Genomic DNA, 9043 nt, shown 5'->3' on the forward strand with positions numbered 1-9043 from the left:
TTGCATTAGGCTTGAACATTCCTCCATGGAAACTTTACGGATGACTCAGAAGGCCCCCGCTATGGGAAACTGGTAATTGGCAGCTTCAACACTACGATGTGCCCACTCGTGCATCATGTCTTGGGCAGAGGTTTTTGCAAAACATCAAATCACCCAAGGGGCTCAGCCCCGCTACAGCCCAAATTTGGTACCCTGCGACTTCTGGCTTTTCCCCAAACTGAAATCACCTTTGAAAGGGAAGAAATTTCAGACCATTAGTGAGATTCAGGAAAATACAGCGGGATAGTTGACAGCGACTGTGAGAACTGCATGAGATCCCAAGGTACCTCCTTTGAAGGGGACTGAGGCATCATTATCCTACGTACAGTTTTTTATATCTTGTATCTTCTTCAATAAATGTCTCTGTTTTTCAAAGCACATGGATGGATACTTTTTGGACAGACCCTGTATATCTCTGAGTTAATATATGACGAAGATAATTTACTAATCAACGCAATTTTTCCCAGAAGAGATAATGGAGTCGCTAAAGTACTTAGTCTTCCAAGAGTGGCAGCAGCAGCAGGACAATGGCAGAAGCAGTTTGGGTGGGATTAACTGTTAAAGCTACCAGAAAATAGTGCATCCCCCCCTCCCCTTGTAACTTACGAAAGCAGCCATAATTCTGATGAGAGTTTCATTCTCAGGAATGATAGAATAGGTCGGATCAACATACCCCTCTTCTATAGAAGTATTTTAAAAACAGAAAATGGAATACTATATGTTTTTAATAAGACTCTTTTCCAATAGAGGATGACAAAACGAGATTGTGATACCTGAGAATAAGAAGCAAACAAGATGATCCTTAAATTTGTGACAGATTTTTGCCTGAGGCAATTTTTGGACAGTGACCCATTGAAGGAGGTCATAAGTAGAAAATGACAGTCTCACTGAGGTAAGGAGACAGAGGTAAGATTGAAAAAAAAATATGAGGTAACTGGAATTCATAGAGAAACTTTCCAGAAAAGGCAGAGCTATGCAGGAAACAAACTGTGTAGGGGTGCCCCAGAGCTTTGACTATGGAGCTCCATGAGGCTGGGCAAAGGACACTCAATGAAAAGCAAACCCAACAATTTCGAGAGCTTGCACTGAGCTTGGTGATATCTGACTTGCAATGTGTCAAAACGGTCAGTCCCTGTTGAATACCAAGAGCATTCAGGAGAAAACCCAGAAATGTCAAGCTGTAATGCCATGGCTAAACTATCTCTTAAGTAAAGACTTCACTAGAATGCATTTAAAAATTTAAAAACAAGCATAGAAAGGATTGAGCCAACAGGCAAGTAAGTTCTCTACCTGATGAAACAAAGCTCAACATTCTTTAGAACAGTAGTATGAAACTGGACATCCAGCAATGTAATATACAGGGTCCAGCAGAAGTAAGGCCTGCCTGATCATGGTGGGTACAGTAATAATATAGGTATAATAATTTATAGTTTTAATTTGAACATTTCACCTAAAATGTCATATGGTGTGTTTGAGTGTGATATTGTTATGTCACAGAATTATGTGCTAATGATTTTGTATAACAGATTTTGTAATAAAAAGAAGGGGCATTATTTGTGCTAGACCCTGTATGACGATTCCAACATTCAATCAAATATTACTAAACCCATGGCTAGTATGGCCCAGGCAGTTGGAGCATCATCCCATACTCCAAAGGGTTGAGGATTTGATTCCTCGTCAGGGCACATAGCTAGGTTGCTGGTTCAATCCCTGGTCAGGGTATGTATGGTTCTTAAAAGTTTACTAGACATTACAAAAAAAAAAAAAAAAACCCAACAGGAAAATGGGACCCAACCTGGAAGAAAGATCAGTGAATACAAACAGATCTAGAAATGTTAGAGATGATGGAATTGGTAGACCAGGATGTCAAAACAGCTATAACAATATACCCAACAATTTAGAGAGCTGTAAATAAAAAGGTGAGAGGACCAGAGGTAAATTCTAGACAGAATCTTGGCGACAGTATTTATTTGAGTTACACGAAACTGGAGTTCTACCCTCCATGACCAAAGACATCTGGAAGCCACAAACTACTTAGACAGCAGAGTTTCCCCGAATATGCTTCATAAAACATCCATCTCTGGAGATGGACTCTGTATAAAATAACTCAGGAAATAACTGTGTATGGTATATCCCCCTCCTGGAGAAACAGAGGGCCTATTAGTATATTAAAAGCTCTGACAAGCCCTGTAGCTGAGGAACCTACTGAATATTCTCTAACCTACAATGTCTGATACACTCTCCTTTTTAGTAATGGAAACATAATGCAAAGATAAAGAAAAAGAAAAATGGTGGGTGGAAGGGTGGATATTTTATTGGTTTAAGAACCAAATTTGGAAAGAACAACGACTTCAGAAACAACTATATCTATTAGTGATCTGACATTAATGACATTGAGTTTCTGTCTCTGTTTCTCTCTATCTCTCTCCATCATAGTGTCTACTCCTCCATGCTTAATTCTCTAAGGGCAACTTTCTCCAAAAGAATGGTATTAAATACTTACTGCCTTGAAAGCAACTCTCTTTGAATTGAAAAAATACAGGGAGGGGATGTTTAATCAGCCTGGTGTGACCTGTGGGTTCATTCCTGGACAATTCACAGTATCTAGGGAAATGGGATAATTAGTTAGCACATCTTGGCTAGGCTGGGCTATCCTGAGGTAAAGAAAAGCTCCAAAATTTCAGTGGCTTAAAAATAATGATTTATTTCTCACTCCCAAACTAGTCTGTCACTGAATTAACTGTGGCACTAGTCTATGTCATCTTCGGTCCCGGACCCAGACTGTCTGCATGGCCTCTATATGGCGTATGTACAATATCACGGATGGAAGAGAGTCACAGAACACCACGCACTGACTGACTAGACAGGATACTTATCACTTCTGCTCATGCATCATTGGCCAAATGAGCCTGTGGCCAAATCTGATGCTAGAACAGGGAAGTGCTACCTTCTACAGGGAAAAATAAAAGATACTTTCAAGCAATAATGCAGGCTACCACAGTTGACTTTTCTGATCATAAATACAGGGATTAACAAAAGTAGGTTTACAGTTGTTTATATGAAAAACTATTTAATATGAGAACAAATAATAATGCAAGGAATAAAGTTTAGTATTCTGAGTACTCAGAATGTAAACCTTCTCCTGCTCACCCTTGTATGCACCCTTCTCTCTCTTCCACATTCAGAGCATGTCTATAGCCCACTTGGCTGAAGGGGCCGTTTCTATGTGGAACATTTCTCAGTCTTGAAAGAGAACAGTGTACTACACACTCTTAAAAGGCCTCTAGGGGAAATCCATTCACGTTTCATTGGCCAAAGCAAGTCATATGAGCAAGCTAGACAGTAATAGAATGGGGAAGAGAAATCCTCATATAGGGAGGACTTTGAACTTTTTTTAATTAAAACTTAATTTATCACACTTGGTTTCCCATTAGGTGAGAAAGTTAGATACTCTGTGTGGCAGCCTCAATCAGGCTGCAGTTGGTGATAAACATTGGTCTTACCGATGATGTGTGTAAATAAATTCTACGGCAAGTTGACTTTAGGAGCGTCTGAAGACAGGATCTTTTTCTTGATGGTTTGCTATGTGCATGAGCATATTAAATGCTACAAGTGGTACTGTGATAAAAAGGTTTATATACTCTAGCCCTAAATATTCCAAATTATTGAGTTTGAGACCTCTTCACACATGCTGGGAAATGACGCCCTAGAGATATTAGTTCAACACTGGACAGTTCTGTGACACAGCAGACCTCCAACACTGACCACAAATATTTCCTGAGAAGCCTGCAAATCTTTACATTTGGTGGTGAGGCGTTTCCCACCGAGCTTTCTCCTTTGTCATTTTCCTGTGGATAGTCATGTATTTCCTTTGCCACAGTTCAGTGCTCCTTCAAAGTCATCTAGATTTCCAGTTTTTCTGAAAATGCCCTTTTCTTTACTTACAAAAAACACTTTATATTACATTATGAGAGTTACTACATTTGACATGAGAAGGGAATAAAAAGCCACATTTTTTTTCTAATTTTTTAGTGTGGTAAAAAGTACACATCACATAACAGTTGCCAGTTTTAACATTTTTCAATGTACAATTCAGTGGCATTAATTATACTCACCATGCTGTGCAACATTACTGTGATCTGTTTGCAAAACTGTTTCAATACCCCCAAACAGAAACTCAGCAACTATGAACTGGTAACTCCCACTCCCCTAGCCCGGGGAAGCCTCAAACTGATGTTCTCGCTACAGACATTTGCCAACTCTAGATATTTCATATCAGTGGTATTATATAATACAAAACTTGTGGGCCTTAGTTCATTTAGTTTAATGTTTTTATCCATCTATGTTGTAGTGTTACAGTACAAAAGGGGGGGCCAAGGGCAGCCAAGGCAATATACTATTACCTGAAAGGAGCCCCCCAGGTTCGTTATGTCTGCCGCCAAAGGAAAGACATCTCTTAATACCAGAGATCAGTGAAAAGGAAAGGAATTTATTATTTATTTAAAATAACACAAACTAAAGTTCCCCACAAATGCACACAGTCCTCCCAGGACCCTCCACGTGGCAAAAGGGAGCACTTCCAAAGCCTCGTGGTCCTGACTGTCACCCAAGCCTCATGGTCCCAATCAAGACACCAAAGCCACGTGGTCCTAAACAGATATGTGGTCCCAAAAAGAGAGACCCTAATGGCTGCTGTGCCTCCATTTAAATCCCAGCGCTAATCTTCCTCTGCAGCCCCATTTCCAGCTCCTCTCATAATTGGCCACAGCTGCCAGCATTCTGGGCAGGTGTGGCCCTGTGGTGTGGAGCCAATTATCTCCAAGCTCTTCTAGATCTTATTACAAATCCCTATTTGGGGGTCCCCTCTTGGCTGCACCCTGTTACAGTAGCATGTATCAGAAACTCGTTCCTCTTTATGGGTAAATAATATTCCATTATATGTATGCATTACATTTTATTTATCCATTCATCTACGGATAGATACCAGTTTATTTTTAGCTTTTAGCTATTGTAAATAATGCCTCAACGCACACTGGCATACGATTGTCTGTTTGCATCTCCAGAGTTGTTGGGTGATGTGGCAATTCTGTGCTTGACTTTTTAAGGCACTGTCATATTGTTTTCACAGCTGCTTTGCCATTTTCATTTCTACTAGCAGTGTACAGGGCTCCAATTTCTCCACATCCTCTCGTTGCTTATTTTTTAATAGCTAAAAGTCGTGAATACAACTCTCCTGCCACAAAGGACTTAAAGTCCCTCTTTGGAAATGTTATGAATTATATACCTTCACTCATCAGTGCATCTTTGAAGGTGCTAATGTTATTTTCATTAATAGTAATGATAATGATAATGACATCAATATACATAAAAGATCTACTCTAATCAGAAACATTGGAGAAGTAGCTTCAATTGTTGAAAGGGACTGACTCTGACAAAATAATTCCTTTATGGATTTTCCTGGATTGGGTCCCATAAATGCATCAAAGAACTGATCTTAATTTTCTTTTCAAATAGATTACCTGCCAAGGAAAGAGATATTCATCCATTATAAATCATTAAATGGGCTGTCTAGAATGAACGAGTCCCTTGAGAGTTGGGCAAGGAAATGTATCTTTATTTTCTAGGACGTGAATCCCCAGGGCACCTGAGAGTCATAGAATTGAGAGAAAGAAAGTGGAGTAAATTCATACCCATTGAGTTCCTACTTTAGGAAGTTTCTCATTTAGTTTGTACAGTGATACTATAAGAGACCATGGAGACAAGTAGTGAAGCACCTAGACTGTGGGTTCAGATTATTTGGGTTTGGGTTCAACTCCTAATTCAAAACCTAAAGCCACATCTCCTTTAGTAACTTTCTTTCTCTTTCTCTTTCTCTTTCTCTTTCTCTTTCTCTTTCTCTTTCTCTTCTCTTTCTCTTTCTCTTTCTCTTTCTCTTTCTCTTTCTCTTTCTCTTTCTCTCTTTCTCTTCTCTCTCTCTCTCGTCTCTCTCTCTCTCTCTCTCTCTCTCTTTCTCTCTCTCTCTCTCTCTCTTTCTCTTTTCTTTTCTCCTTCCTTCCTTCCTTCCTTCCTTCCTCCTTCCTTCTTTCTGTTTTCTTTTTTACTTTATTCTTTCTTAAAACACAGTTATTGAGCATCATTTTGTGTGTTTGCAGGGGTGAAAAACAGCACAATTCTGTCCCTTGTAAATTACACACTAGTTGGAAAATTAAATATATAAATGAAAATGTGATGAACAGAAAACAAAGCATGGAAAGAGGTAGAAAGTGACCAGTTTTATCATCTGAAAATGTGGTACTAATAATACCTCCTTCAAAGGCTTGTGACAGAATGAGATGAGGTGCTTAACAGACAGCCTGGCTCATAAGGACAGTTACGAGGTGATAAAGCAATTAAGGTCCAGGCAGGATAAGTATCTAACCCAGAATCGCTCAGCTAATAGGTGCAGAACTAAAACTGAAATATAATATGTCAATCCAAACCATTTTTCCATTAGTTTATGCTTCCTTCTTGAGATCCTAAATGCTAAGGGTAAGAGAGATGCTGATTCTGTTGCATTTCCTAGAAAAAATTTTTTTCTTTACCATTATTAAAAATGTATTTCTCATTAATCATAAAAAGGGAGCTGAATGCCCTGGCTGGCGTAGCTCAGTGGATTGAGCGTGAGCTGCGAACCAAAGTGTCACAGGTTCGATTCCCAGTCAGTGTACATGCCTGTGTTGCAGGCCATGACCCCCAGCAACCACACATTGATGTTTCTCTCTCTCTCTCTTTCTCCCTCCCTTCCATCTCTGAAAATAAATAAATAAAATCTTTAAAAAAAAAGGGATCTGAGATGAGTCACTTCCATATTTGGTGTCAAAATCAACGTATTTTTTAAAGTGTTCAAAGTAGGGAATTTATAAAATATCTTTCTTTCTCATAGTTATTTTATTATCTGGAACAATAATATTGTATAATCATTGAGTTTGCACTCTAAGGAAAAGTTATCTCTCCATGATATTCAAGCCACTCATTAGGCCAGTGTGAGTTATGACCAGAACAAGAATTTGGGGGCTCACAAAGTCCTCTTCCATCAACAAGCCCCACCCAGCACCTTTTTCAGAGGCTAGGAATTTGGTACAAGTAAGAAGCAGCACCAACTGCTAAACTTGGCAATAAGGTAGGAATATACCCTTGATCCCCTCACTTGTTTGGGTTTTCAAATGAATCAGGTGACGGCATTTCCCAGTTTGCTGGGGACAATTCACATGTATGCTGGTTGTCCTGCCACAGTTATTCATACCCCTTCTTTTCCTGTCCAAACCATCCCTCTTTGAGTAATAAATTATATGTTCACCCTGTATATAAGCACTCAAGCACAGCGTGGGTAAACAGTTTTGAGTGTTAAAACTTCTCCGTGAAGGCAATTTACTTTGGGTTATCTAATTGAAGTCCTGGAAGGTGGTCAAAAATCCATTCTTTGGGGGTGCTTTGCACGATAATTTGATATGGTGAGGTTCAGTTTGAGATTGTTATCTCTGCTGGCTTATGATGAAACTGTTAATAGTACTTGTTCATTAGTTTCTGTGCTTAATTCCACATAAGTGAATTGCAAATGAATAATCGGTTGCTGAAATGAAAACAGAAATAACCCACTGTCTCTGTGGTGGCATTTCAGGTCTTTAATGGAAGTTCTATAAATAAGGGTTTTCTCCTCCTTGCATAGAGACACAAAAACAAACAAGCACGTCCAACAGGAGCGATGCTGATCTAAGAAGGATGTGAGGATTACTGTGCTTCCAGGCCCAATGGAGCTCCAGTTGCTTTGTTTTCTAACTTCAAATTGATAAGCAGATTAAAAAGACATCAAACATAAGCACAATCTCCCGGCAGGTGTTTGTGGGTCATAAGAAAATGTTTTAGAGGAGCGTCAACTCACATTATCCTCTTCCTTGGTGTCAAGTCAACAACAAATTAAACAGACTCTTAATACACTCCTTTGGTTTTGCATCAAGGGATGGACAATTATCTTAAGGAAAAATATGCATTTATGCATAGTTCAACATCTCATAGTTTTCTCATCCACTGGGTTTCAGAAATGGGAACTTTGAGCAAAAATTAAAGGCAACACTTCTTAACTCAGCATTGAGTGCACTATCTGGTCCTGACTTACGTCCACTCCCCTAACCTTTTCGTTGTGCCAACCCAGCTGAACTACCTGGATACCAGAAAAGCTGCTCCTTCCTGTTTTCACAAATTTATTCATACTCTTCCTTCCACCTGTGGCGGTTTGTCTTTCTATTGAGATAAATCTAAATCCCATTTACCCCTCCAAGTCTAGTTTACCTGTCAAAGCTTTCAAATCAATTCAACTTCTTTCTTTGAATGTCTACAGAGTAGTTTCACTGAGCCCCTTGTTTTTTAAACTTGTGTCATTGGCATTCATACAATCATCTGATTTGTTTTGTAATAGACTATAAGTTCATAGACGACAGGTTGCATATTTAACTGATGTTTTTGAACTCGTTACCACTACAATGTTTTTGCATAAATGCAGCGTCCTGTGCAAATTTGTCAAAAAATAAATCAAGAACTGTAGTTGACGATATTCTAATAACTATGTACGGTGCCAGGTGGGTACTTGAAATATCAGGGGGATCTCTTTCTCTAACCACTACGCTGTACACCTGAGACTGATGCAAAATAATATTAAGTGTAAATTGTAATTGGAAGAAAAAGACTAAATCAAGATAGAAAAGAAAGAGGAAGAGAGAGAAAAGAGAATGAGAGAGAGAAAGAGAAATTATACACACAAGTTTCCAGAGGATTAAAAGCATCATTCACTGTGGTATATATATGCAGACCTTAGTAAATCACACATCTCACCACCTGCCCCCTTCCCCCCACCAGCCAAATGAAACTGATGTACTATTTTGAGGCATGTCTTCAATGAGTTAATCTATATAAAGCTCACTGGCATGCAGTAAACAATGTCTATGATTGCTATTTTTGACAGTTAGTAAAC

The sequence above is a fragment of the Phyllostomus discolor genome, chromosome 6 (assembly GCF_004126475.2).
Source record: "Phyllostomus discolor isolate MPI-MPIP mPhyDis1 chromosome 6, mPhyDis1.pri.v3, whole genome shotgun sequence".
NCBI classification, from domain to species: domain Eukaryota; kingdom Metazoa; phylum Chordata; class Mammalia; order Chiroptera; family Phyllostomidae; genus Phyllostomus; species Phyllostomus discolor.